The 13,852-nt window shown below is 40.9% G+C and overlaps 1 pseudogene; it reads left to right on the forward strand.

Moving 5' to 3' along the window:
* Positions 1-6,665: 6,665 nt before the first annotated feature.
* On the forward strand, positions 6,666-8,088 carry LOC137809918 (uncharacterized; annotated as a pseudogene).
* Positions 8,089-13,852: the final 5,764 nt, after the last annotated feature.

Genomic DNA, 13,852 nt, shown 5'->3' on the forward strand with positions numbered 1-13,852 from the left:
ACAAAAGGATCCTAATATTAATTGAGAGTTCTTTCTAATTATCAATTGTTTCTCTTTATAGAAGGGAATAACCTTTATTTTATCTTTGTGTGTTATGATTCTACTATTTAATATTGATTATTTCCTTCTTTAGTTAAACCCTAAAATGAGTGTACTACTTTATATATTCAGACCATTTGTTTTTATTTGAATAATAAGAAAGAAGAGATATTCATTCTCATATCCTTTGTCTTCAGTTTACTCTTTTGTTCATCTCTGTCCCCTTTTGTTCATCTCTATTCTATTTTGTAATAAGTTGCTTCTCCAATGATTCGGGTTCATTACAAACCCAAATTTTTATCCTGTTATGTTCAGCATGCGAGATATGAATACGTCATATCTCTTCTCCATCTTCGGAAGATTTTCCACATTTTATATTGACGGAAGCCAGATAGGAAATGAGAAAAGAAGAACGAAGTTGTGGATGCTTTGTTCATTGTTTTTATATATTAAAACATTAATAAATTATTATAAATGTTCAAACAACAACAAAAACTTGATATCAATGCATGCTCATTTGCCAATGTATCAATTCAAATATTCAACAAGATTTCCAAGGTCTCTACCCACAGCAGATTCTAATGAAAACATAAGATGATAGAGAAAAAAAAAGAGTAAGGTTAAGGTGCATACATTAAGAAGGCAATATGAACTGCTAAGCATGGAGAAGAAAGAATCCATTCTAGATTACATTAACATGCTTCAAGAACGGATCAATGCTACGAAGGCCTGCAAGAACAAGCCCACAACCGTGCGAATTTGGCTCAAGATGAAGAATCAGATTCTAAAGTTGTGATGCTCATGGCAACCACTAACATTAAATCCTCAAATGACACTTCATTTTACTTAGATCCTGGCTGTTCTACTCATATGACAAGAAAAGAGGAATGGTTCATTAGTTTGAATGATTTATCACAGACAAGAGTTGGTCTTGTAGATTTAGCAGTCTCATCGCAAAAGGCATTGGCAGAGTTTTTTTTTAGAGACAAAGATGGCAAAGACAAACCTGTTGAGTTTAGGCCACCTGCTGCATAAAGGATTTGTCATGACAATGGAGGATAATTGGCTTAAGATGTTTGACAAAAATCACTAACTTGTCAACAGTAAATCTATCTCTGAACTTAACTTTTCAGATTGGAATGAATATTCTGAAGCATCAAAGTTTTGCTATAGTAAAGAATAAGGTGAGATAAGGTGGATTTTCCCGTATATTCTCATGAGTAACTAATTCTTTAATTCTAAAATCGTAGTCTTTAAGAATTTCATAGTCTTTCATATTTATTAACTGAAATTCTATATTCCTTTGGTGAAACAGAGTTTCCAGAATGAAGGAGGCGAAGATTGGGAAAAGGTTGCGCACATTGAAGCCCTTTGTATATGGTAGTGATATTGTTTGTTTTGAATAGTGATGCATTTGATGGGTTACTGATTTTGTTTTGTTTAGAACGTGTATCAACTATTATCCTATTTCGGTGGTAGTCCTGTCATACCTTTTAACAATCCAAATTTTCATCATGCTTACATAACTACTATAAAAGAAATGAAAGGCCAAAATTTCAACTTTTACAACATCATGATGTATAAAACTCTTGAGCATAAATCCCATACCATTCTCCCTTTTTATTCTAAATGAAGGAAAAATTCACCACCAAACAATTTTGAGTACCGATGAAGTAATCACATGAAGAAGTTCTTTCCACTCATTTTCATTTCCATTTTCATTATTTGATCCATCAACTCCAATATCTGTTAGCTGTGACTCGTTATTAGATACTTCAACCAAGGATTCTAATCTGCCTTCGTCCATTCCCACTTGTTTGCTATCTTGATAGATAGAACACAAAAAACGTCCCTCTATTGATCCCTCAGAAACAATGACACAACAAATGAAACCACAGAATTCAGGTAGTGAGAGGTAAGGAATAGTTTTGAACTATCTCCAGGATGAAATCCACAGTGATTCATGATATTATCTCCCGGGAAAACGACACATCCACCCTCAAATTGCTTAGGATAATATTGTTTGGGTTAGCAGAGCTCCAAAGAAGGGCTGTCATAGGCTGTCAGCATTTTCAAGGATGGTGGAAGCTTTGATAGAGACACAGTTTCCTGCAATCATCTAACTTCAATAGTGTCATCATTGAAAGCTTTTTTCATGCTTTCAGGCAAATTCTCCACAAGTAGTTCCACTTAAGTCTAAAGTTTCTAAACAGAACAAGTGGCCAATGATGGTTTTCAATCTCTGTACAGCCACAATTCCAAGATTGTAAGCTTAGGGAGAGATGATATGGAAGAGTGGAGCTTACATATCTAAAGTTATGCATTCAACAACTTGAGTTCCCTTTGGTGCTCTAAAATGAAACGCTCTAACGAAAAAGAAACAATTATGAATCTACCAGTTATACCAATCTCACCCCTAAGTTCCTATTGGATTGGTGCTCTTAAATGCTTATATAACAGTATAGCACCCATGTTGATCACCTTTCCATCTTCATTAGTCACTCTCATTTTGTAAAACTTTGCTTTTATCTAATTTGTGCATAAAATTATTCAGCACTCCAATCTCTCCTCCATTCTAATCTCCATACCCACCTATCATTCATCCAAACCCTCAGTCTTTCTCTTTAATAAAGAAAAGGAAAAAAATAAAGATTTAATTTATATTTGAAGGCTAACTGATATGGAAACTATTGTACTTGGTTAAATGAAGGTCTTCTTTTGTGCTAATCAAATAGTTGTTTGTTTCTTTAGCAGTGAATATGTACATTCCCATTTTGAAAGGCAATTTGCTACATTCTAATCTTGTTGAACACTATACAAAATACCATTATTCTATGAAATTGGACTTCAAGGATTACCTTTTCTCTAGTATTTGGATAGTCTTTCAAAATCATAGAGGTTTAATCACCATATAGTCAGCAAAAAAGTGGTAATCAGATCAAAATTCTCGTGTATGTAGCCTCCCATCCAAGCAGATTGTTGCAGTAGTTGATATTTTCTAGTAATTGATTACTCAACTTTTTTGAATCTTGATTATCCTGTGTTGTTCAAATTCAGAGACAACAGCATACGTAACCTTACCTAATTGCCTCGAGAACAGAGAAAGAGGGTACTGAAAATTCATTTCAAAGTAAGTTAGAATAACAGTAGATTTCCTTCAAACATATTCTCGCAATCTTTCTAATTTAATTCATTCCCCAAAGTTCATTTGGTAAGTATTACATGTAATATCTAAGCATTGAAATATTGTTAATGTTATGAAGTATATAGTATTACGTCTGTTGTTCAATATTATTCTATAATTTTATTCTGTATTATATAATTTTATTTAATGATCTTGCGATTGAGGTTAATTGAAATCATATAAGCTTTTCTATAAAGTGAAAATAAAGTTGCAAGGAATAGCACAATAATGATCAACGGTCAGTGTTTCTGTGGGCTCCTATGGTACATGTTGAAGCTGTGTAGAGTTTTAGAGTATGCACCACACAAACAAACAGGAATCTGAATGTTAAGAAACGTCTCTGCTACGGAAGCATGTGATAAGCAAACACCAGTGCCGCGTCCCTATTCATTTCCCATCTTTTTTCTAGCAAACAACAAGCTTCAGTCCCTATTCATTTCCCATTTTTTCTAGCTTCATAACAAGTGATGTGACAGAAAGGGATTCTGAAATTTATGACTCCCACATGGCACAATAACTTGAGTAATATACTGTACATAATAACATCCATCAAGCAACAATGGTCAAATCAACAATAACAATCCTTATTATCACTAGTTTGGGGTTAGTTACACAAACTAAGTAGGTTACGAAAGCACATAGACGATGAAGGCAGTTTCAAGATTTTGAAGAACTAAATATTGCGGTTAGAGCACTAAACGACGCAAATGGGTGCACCATGCGATCAAGCCACGTGGCGGAAGATGAGAGGATGACCCTGGCACCACTGGTTAACACTCAAAAAACGTCGTATCGACAGAATGCCCGAGGGTACGATGCGCCGTCAAGAATGGGTCAGAGGCTCAGAAAATGTCAGGACCCAGTCAAGTGAGGGAACGTCCCATCAGCCATACGAAAGGCGCCACGTGGATGGCACGGGCGAGACCTGGAGCTTTTCGCTACCCCAGGCGTCGACCTGAGCCAAAGTCAAAGCCAACGTCAAGGTAAAGGCAACGGCTTAACCGCACCGGGCGTCGTCGGCATGAGACGCCCAAGGCGTCACCAGTGGAACGTGCAGAAGGCTTTACCATTGTGAAACATTGAAGGCGTTGTCAATACAAGTATCAGCAGTGTCACCTCCCCGATACCCACAGGTAGGAAAGACTGTGGAGGGAGATGAAATCAAAGAAGTCAAAACTAATCACTAGCAGCGTCGCCTCCCCGATACCCACAGGTAGGGAAGACTGTGGAGGGAGGCGAGATTGCCAGAGGCTGAGTGAATCGCTGGCGGGGTGGTTCCCCAATACCCATGGGAAGGAAAGACCGTGGAGGGAACGACCCCTGGAGGGCTTCGAGCTTTCTCAGCGCTTGGCGTTTCTAGACACCCTAAGGACGATACGACGCTGCTATAGCAGGCCTCTCCTTAGGCGTGGGTGCCGAGCGCCGAGAATTAGGGCACAGGTCGCTTCGATGTCTGAGACACCCCACGGACGATACAGCGTCGTTAGGCAAGCCTCTCAGTGGGCGTGGGCATTGACGAGTGACCTTATCCGAAGTGATTAAGACCCAGAGTAGGTCTCAACTTTTGCGTTGCAGAGATGGTAAAACTACTGACACCTTCGCGAGGCGGAGGCCTCATCGATACGAAGGCACAACGGTTTCCGAGGAATACGATGGGAGCGAAGTAATCGAAGCATGTGAAGGCGAAAAATGGAGGTAAAATCATGCAGACAGAACTCGATAACTCAAAGGTGCAAAAATTGTCATCCATAGTTGTGATAAAAGGGACACCGGTTCAAAGAAGTTACAAGTTCATCAAAGGAATAGCAAAAACAAATATAAAAGGCAAAGGATTAAGGGTGGCGGTTGAGGGCGGCAGTTTAGTCATCCAGTTCAAAGGGCACGACCTTCCCATCGACGATGTGATGAGTGAAATCGCAGTTGGAAACGTCGATCCCCGGATTCTCACAGACGGCCTGGGCCAAAGCCTCTTTGAACCCCTCCTCGAAAGTGCCCACCATGTCATTGATGAGGGTTTTCTTGTCCTTCTCCAACTCCTCGATGGCGACGTCCTCGGACGCCACCTGTTTCTCCAAAGCTTCCTTCTCCACACGGAGCCGGCTGACCTCGATCTGTAGTTTGTCGTGGCCAACCTGGAGAACGCCCAAAACCTTGGCCTGAGCGGCCATCTCCCCTTCCATCCGCTCCAGCTTGTCAGCCTGCTCACAACATCGGTTCTTCAGGTCCTTTTGAACTTCTTCGTAAGCTTCGACCATGCCTTGGAGGCCTGTTATCTGAACTTGAAGGGTGACTTCCCAAGCGTAGAAGTCGGTTTGTAGCTCTGTCGCCTCGCCCAGCTGCTTCTTAGCCTCCTCCTTGGCCCCTTCCGCCAACTTCAAATAGGCTTGGTAGGCCTCTTTTTGGCATCCCAGGGCCTTCCTTTCTTCCTCCAGAACAGCGACTTTTGTTTCCAAAGCCTAGAGGGTTTGTGCCTGCAAAGCAGCATTTCTGGCTTGAGTACGCCAGTCAAGGGCCACGGCCAAGAAGGCCCCCAGGTAGAAGGGCATTCCCTCCCTCCTGTCGGGGCTTTCTGGCATTGATTCCCCGTTGAAGCCCTTCATAAAATGCATGATGGGGGGAGGAATGGTGATGAGATCGGGAGCAGTAGCAGGAGAGGCAGGGGAGGCAGGAGCGGCAGAGACCTCTGCTGGCGTCGGAGAGGGAGCAAGTTCGGTCCCGTCGTCTTTTTCTCCTTGGACTGTTGTAGAAATGGGAGAGGTAGCATTATGAGGGTTGTCCCTGAGGGAATCCCCTCCCTGGGGCGACACCACTGGCAGGGTGGGAACCCTAGCAGCTTTCCTCCTCTTGAAGGGGGTCACGCCACCTGAGTCTTCATCATCGGATATGATCTCCAAAACCCGTTTCCCTTTGTCAAGGGGGGCGGGAGCCGGTGACGAAGCCATAGCCAGGGAAATTGCGGCGATGGGCGGAGGAGAGCCGGGTGTTTGAAGACGTTGGGGGTTATGTGAAGCTGGTGAAGACGATCCTATGGGGGTTTCAGTAGTGGTTGGTGGTGGTAAGGGCAAAGTTAATGAGGGAATGGGGTCAGCAGCGGGGGCGGAAGAGACGTCAGCCTTGGCGGCACGGGCAGCCTTCATCGCTTTCACCAGAACCATCCTCTTAGACGCATCCATCACCGATCCTACATCCAGGCAAACCAAATAACAGATGTTAGGGCCAAAGCGGTTATACAAATCTGATAGAATAGAATATTAAGAATAGAATATTTTGTCATTATTGCTTATAATTAGTCCCTTGTAATTAGGCTGTCATCATTGCTTATAATTAGTCCCTTGTAATTAGGCTGGACAATAATTCACAATAATTGTATATATGATATTCAAGATGAATGAGAAGGGACGCGGGGGATTCGATTATCTTACATGGTATCAGACTTGAAACTGATCCTTCCCTAAACACCGCAACACGCGCAGCAAACGAGCCAACGCCGTCCCTGCACATCCGCGCCGTTCTGATCGTCCCTCCTCCTACGATCGTCTGAACCCGTTTCCGGTGACCTCACCGCGCCGCGATCATTCCGCGCCGCCCCACCTCTCCTCCTCGTCTCGTTCTTTTCCGCATTCATGTTTGACTCTGATTCTTCTCCTTCAAACGAAACTTCCCCACCCAACATGAAGAAATCTGATTTTCTTCCCGCTCTTGTTGTCTCCAATATTAGGAACAACATTCCTATTATTCTTGAGATGGAAAAAGATCAATACGGAACCTGGGCCGAGCTTTTCCGCATCCATGCTCGATCCCATCGCGTCTTGCATCACATCGTTCCATTCACAACAACACCACCGCCGGCTCCTACTAGCGCCGACTATGAACAATGGATCACTCTTGATGCCACCGTTCTTCAGTGGATCTATTCCACCATCTCTACTGATCTGCTGACGACCATTCTGGAACCTGATTCCACTGCAGCAGCAGCCTGGAACCGTTTGGCAGACATTTTCCAGGACAATCAGAACGCTCGTGCTGTCACTCTTGAGCAAGAATTCTCTACCACTCGTATGGAGGATTTCGCCAATGTATCTGCCTACTGTCAGCGCCTCAAGATGCTCTCGGACCAGTTGAGGAATGTCGGTTCTCCTGTCAACAACCACCGTCTGGTCCTTCAACTGATATCTGGTCTTCCAGAAGCTTACCGCAGTGTTGCAACTGGATTCGACAGAGTAATCCTCTACCAGCCTTCTATCAGGCTCGCTCTATGCTTACTTTGGAAGAAGCAGGTATGGCTAAAATGACAAGCACGGGCTCTCATACTGTCTTGCACACCACTCAGCAGCAACCCTCTACCGACACCTCTCAGCAGAACACCCGTCACTCTGGCAACCGCTCTCACCCTCGTGGCAACCAAGGTCGCGGAGGTAGGCGTGGTAACCGCAGTGCATCTCGGTCTGGCGCTTCCAATACTCCTCCATCATGGTCCTCTCCTCCTTGGCAGCAACAGCAACAGTATCCAGCCTGGCACCAATGGGGTTGGTCTCCACCACCATGGACCATGCCTCCGTGCCCATATCCCACATCTCAGTGGGCACGCCCTATCGGTCCTCCGAAGCCAGGCATCCTAGGACAGCGTCCTCAGGCATATATTGCTACTACATCTCCGACACCGACAGACATCGAGGCAGCTATGCACACCATGTCTCTCCAGACTCCTGACGCTCCGTGGAACATGGATACTGGCGCATCAACTCACACATCAGCATCACAAGGTAATGTCTCGTCTTATCTTCCTTTAAGTAATTCAAATCAGAAAGTCATTGTTTGTAATGGCCATAGTATTCCAATTCACGGCACCGGACACACACAAATAGCCACCCCTTACAAACCTCTACACTTAAACAATGTCCTACATGCCCCGAATATTATTAAAAATTTAATTTCTGTTAGGCGACTCACCACTGACAACAATGTCTCTATTCCAACAATATTGCGCCAACCATGGTCTTGTTTTTCGCTTCTCTTGTCCTCACACATCCTCACAAAATGGGAAAGCCGAACGAAAAATAAGAACCATTAATAATATGATGCGCACCATGCTAGCCCATTCTTCTGTTCCCCAATCATTTTGGCATCATGCCCTTCACATGGCAACTTACCTGTTAAATATTCTTCCCTGCAAAACACTTCAAAATACGTCACCTACACAACTCCTATACCATCGTGATCCCACCTACACACACTTACGAGTCTTTGGTTGCCTATGTTATCCGTTACTCCCGTCATCTACCATTCACAAGCTACAACCTCGCTCTACCCCGTGTGTCTTTTTGGGTTATCCTTCCAATCATAGAGGTTACAAATGCTTTGATTTGTCAAACAGAAAATTAATAATTTCGAGGCATGTCATCTTTGATGAAACTCAATTTCCCTTCACCAAGATACACTCACCCTCACCCCCCTCTTATCACTTTCTAAACGATGCCCCCACACCCCTACCTCATCCATCAGTGGCAAAATCAAATACCACCACCAGCCACACATAACCAATTACCAACCATCACTGACCAGCCACCCCCATCAACTAACCTACAATCATCGACCCTTACCCCTCCAATCAACCCACCCACTACAATCTCCAATAGCTCACCCCCACCAATTCAACCACCACCTACACGTACTATCACCACCCGTAGTATGCAAGGCATTACCAAACCCCGTAAACTATTTAACTTATCAATTTCTCACTCAAACCACTCCATCTCTCCATTACCCAAAAATCACAAAATAGCCCTATCAGACCCCAATTGGAAATCCGCAATGAAATCTGAATTTGATGCTCTTATTAGAAATAAGACGTGGGATTTAGTTCCTCGTCCTTGTGATGCCAATCTCATTCGATGCATGTGGATTTTCAAACATAAGAAAAATTCGGATGGCTCCTTTGAGCGCTATAAGGCTCGCCTTGTTTGTGATGGCAGGTCACAGGTTGCAGGTGTGGATTGTGATGAGACTTTCAGCCCGGTGGTCAAACCGGCTACTATTAGAACAGTACTCACCATTGCTCTCTCTAAATCCTGGCCCATTCATCAACTGGATGTCCAGAACGCTTTTCTACATGGTGATCTTCATGAGACTGTTTATATGCATCAACCATTAGGTTTCCATGATTCTCATCATCCAGATTATGTTTGTCGTCTGAAGAAATCACTCTATGGTCTCAAGCAAGCACCTAGAGCATGGTACCAACGCTTTGCAGACTATGTAACTACCATTGGGTTTCGACATAGCACATCAGACCACTCTCTCTTCATCTATCGACAACACTCTGACATGGCCTACATTCTTCTTTATGTGGACGACATCATTCTTATTACCTCTACTCATGTCCTTCGCAAATCAATTATGTCATTATTGGCTACTGAATTTGCAATGAAAGATCTTGGTCCGTTGAGTTACTTTCTGGGCATCGCTGTCTCTCGCCACCCTGGCGGCATTTTTCTCAGTCAAAGCACCTATGCTTCTAAAATCCTTGAAGGTGCTGGCATGACATCCTGCAAACCGACTGCCACACCTGTCGATACCAAACAGAAACTCAGCACGTCATCTGGCACTCCTTATGAGGATCCCTCTCTCTATCGCAGTCTTGCAGGAGCCTTACAGTACCTCACATTCACTAGACCTGACATCTCATATGCGGTTCAGCAAATCTGTCTCCACATGCATGCACCCACGACAGAACACATGCTTGCTCTCAAACGCATCCTTCGGTATGTCCAGGGCACCATACACTTTGGTCTACATTTATCACCATTCCCCATTACAAAACTCATCTCCTACACTGACGCTGATTGGGGTGGATGTCCTGACACCAGACGCTCCACATCTGGGTACTGTGTTTTTCTGGGTGACAACCTTATATCTTGGTCTTCCAAAAGACAGCCCACTCTCTCCCGTTCCAGTGCAGAAGCAGAATACAGAGGTGTTGCTAATGTTGTATCTGAGTCATGTTGGCTTCGCAATCTCTTACTAGAGCTCCATTTTCCTATTCCTCAGGCCACTTTGGTGTATTGTGACAATGTCAGTGCAATGTATCTCTCTGGTAATCCTGTTCAACATCAGCGTACCAAGCACATTGAAATGGACATTCACTTTGTACGGGAAAAAGTAGCTCGTGGTCAGGCACGCGTGCTTCACGTTCCATCTCGACATCAGATTGCAGATATCTTCACCAAAGGACTTCCTCGTATTCTCTTCGATGATTTCCGGACCAGTCTCAGCGTCCGTGAACCTCCCGCTTCGACTGCGGGGGTGTGATAGAATAGAATATTAAGAATAGAATATTTTGTCATTATTGCTTATAATTAGTCCCTTGTAATTAGGCTGTCATTATTGCTTATAATTAGTCCCTTGTAATTAGGCTGGACAATAATTCACAATAATTGTATATATGATATTCAAGATGAATGAGAAGGGACGCGGGGGATTCGATTATCTTACAAAATCCACAAACACGCAGATGAATGAGTATGATGCATAGCACAAGGGAAAACAGTTGGAAGAGGCCAAGAGAGCAAGCATGATGCAGTAAGATACAGATAATAGAAGACAATAAGAAAGGAGTCACCCTACCAAAGTAGGTGGTTAGGGAATGGGCATTGTACTCGCACGCAATGAGCTTCAGCGTGTCAAAGATGATCCCCAGGCTAGCCAAGGCCTTGCATACCTCCCTATCAACAGGGGATAGCTCATCCAGGGTCTTGGCCTTGAGTAGCTTGGGGTGCTCTGTCCAATACAGAGGGAAGCCGTCCAAGGCTGTGGGGTCGTGCTTGGCGCAGCACATCTTGAAAAATTTTCCCTTCCAACTTTTGTATGAGTTCTGAAAGAGATAAAGAAGGATCCTCCCTGCGATCCCAGAGAAGCTTACCCAAAAGCTCTTCCCCTGTTTCTTTACCTCGAAGAAGTGCAAGAAGACATCCACAAAGGGGAGGATGCCTAGATACCCGCAAAGGATTTGGAAGGATTTGGAAGGCCCACAAAGGGGAGTATAATTTAGCTAATAACCTCCCTCTCCCATCGGAGACCAACTGGATACTTGTTCTTCGAGGAACACAATTCTCACCGAGTTGCACTCCTCAAACTCATTTTTTTATAAGAACATATATAATCATTGAGTTTATAAAAAATGATGAGGAGATCCACAAGTAGAAAATTCTATTGTCAGTGAAAATATAGACTATTATAAGTATATAAATAACTATGAGAATAATTATGCGAGTATAATTTAACTAATAACTTCCATCTCCGACAAATTGAAAGCTCGTTATCTAAGGAACATGGTTCTCACCGAGTTGCATTTCCTGAACTCATTTTTGGTAGGAACAAATATGATCATTGGATTTGTCAAAAATGATGAGGGAGATCCATAAGTAGAAAATTCTGTTACGTTCATGTTAGTAAGAATATAAACAATTATAAATAAATAACTATGAGAATTGAGTTAATACTCTTATGCTAGATATTCAAAAGACATTTGAAATAAATAAGAGATACCATTGATTATTGATCTTGGTTTGCGATTTTGTTCCAATGGTTTAATCTTAATTTTTTTTTCAAACAAAAATAGAATGAAATAAATTAGAACATTTGAGATATGCCGCAACCTTATATAAAAAATACTTTAGACTATGTGACATAATCCTCAGAATCAGCATTACAACTTCTAATGCCTTGAACCACCTATTATATATTTCAACAAAATTTTCATTCTTCCATTTCCTTCTCACCAACCACAACAAATCTAAGAAAACAAAAAGCTGTGAAACTAGAGCCTGACCTGCTACAACCAAAATTGCATTCTACCATTTCCTTCATGCCCAACCATAGCAAATATGAGAATACAAAAATCTGTGGACTTAAACTTAACCCGTGTTTTCCTTTGTATACCATATAAAAAAAGATGTTATCCCTCATTTGAATATGCTTGCAAGCTGCTGTAAGCTCTGCAGCCTTAGACAAAAGCCAAGAAATGTGTATTTTCTTGGATAGAAGTTAGCCATAACAGATCTAAAAATAACAAAATAGCCATGAAGTGTTCCACAAAACTGGGTATATAATTGTTTGTTGCAAGCACTCTATAAGTACAATTACAGAACCGCATCAGTGGTATCCTATGAACTTAAGGCAAGTTACAGGACTTAGACACCAGTATGATCAATAGCTAAAATTTTCTTTGCTTATCTATCTATTAATCCATTCCTGAAAATGACAATTTCTATGAGCCATAAAACCCATATAACTGCCATCCACACTCCTTGTTGAGTACTATTGCTAATTCTTTAGATATATAACTTGCATGCCCTCTCTTTGGTTGCAATCAATTTACAAACAGGAGCACAAAGTAAAAGTTGATAACAGTAAGGACTCAAATGACAGAGTAGCATTCTCTACCAATAATAAAAATCAGTATTCTTTTTGTTTATTTCCTTCGTTAAAATGTATTCTTTTGCATATAAGCAAAGAAACTTCACGGAATAAAGGAGAAAGACACGTAACATCTATTTTTCCTATTTTGTCCATAGTTATTTTTTAATTTTTAAAACATAACTAAATTTAAAAAATAAAAAGATAAATAAATTTACAAAATTTTCAATTCTAAAAAATAAATTTATCAATATAAAAATATAAATATTTTATTATATGTATTTATAAAAATATAAATATAATTTTAATTTTAATTTTGATTTGTAAAAATATTATTTTAAGAAAAGGGTAAATTTGTAAACTTACATTTTATACCATTTTAAAAAAAAAATCTCCTTACAACTATCTTATCACACACAAACTTCAATAAACTTTCCTCACAAATCCACTCTAATACACCCTAATCCAAACAACCTCACTTTCTTTACACTTTCCTCTCAAATCTACTCTCTTAAATTCTTTCCTTTCTTCTCCCTAATCCAAAGACACCCTTAAGTTGATTTGGGTATCTAGAACTCAGTTTTCGCAAAACATTATACTTTTTACAAGACGCTATAGAAGAAGAGTCAGAGGAAGAAGCGACATCACTCATCATTGGTTGCTCAGCCATTATGTGAAAATGAGTAAGTATATCTAACCTTATCCATTCATTGAGAGCGTTTTCCATCATCCAATAGACTTGTGAAAGAGCTACCAAATGCAATAATTGCTATTTGTACGTGTTACAGTAAACCATCACTCCTAAAATAGATTATTACCATTCATTTCATCATAATTTGCAATTAATCTGGCTAATCAAAATTAATATATAAAAAACAAGAGTGAAAGAAAATTATCTTTAGGCTATTTAACTAGCTTGCTGAGTTGGCTAAGTTGTTTTTATGGTTTTACAAGTAAACATGCACTCGGTCATCTTAAATATGTAAAATATACCAAAATATATAATTTTTTTGCAAAGAAAATACATATAACGTTAGATTATTATAGAAAGATTAAATGATATATGATTACTATAAACATTATTTTAATATCATGAAAAAAAAACCTGCAGAGCTTAAAAAATCACATTAGAAGTTAATATATCAACTAATAAATAATAGATTTTAACATGCTTTTTAATATATCTCTTAATTTAAACAATTCCTAATAGCCACT

This window comes from Phaseolus vulgaris, chromosome 11, assembly GCF_000499845.2.
Source record: "Phaseolus vulgaris cultivar G19833 chromosome 11, P. vulgaris v2.0, whole genome shotgun sequence".
NCBI lineage: Eukaryota > Viridiplantae > Streptophyta > Magnoliopsida > Fabales > Fabaceae > Phaseolus > Phaseolus vulgaris.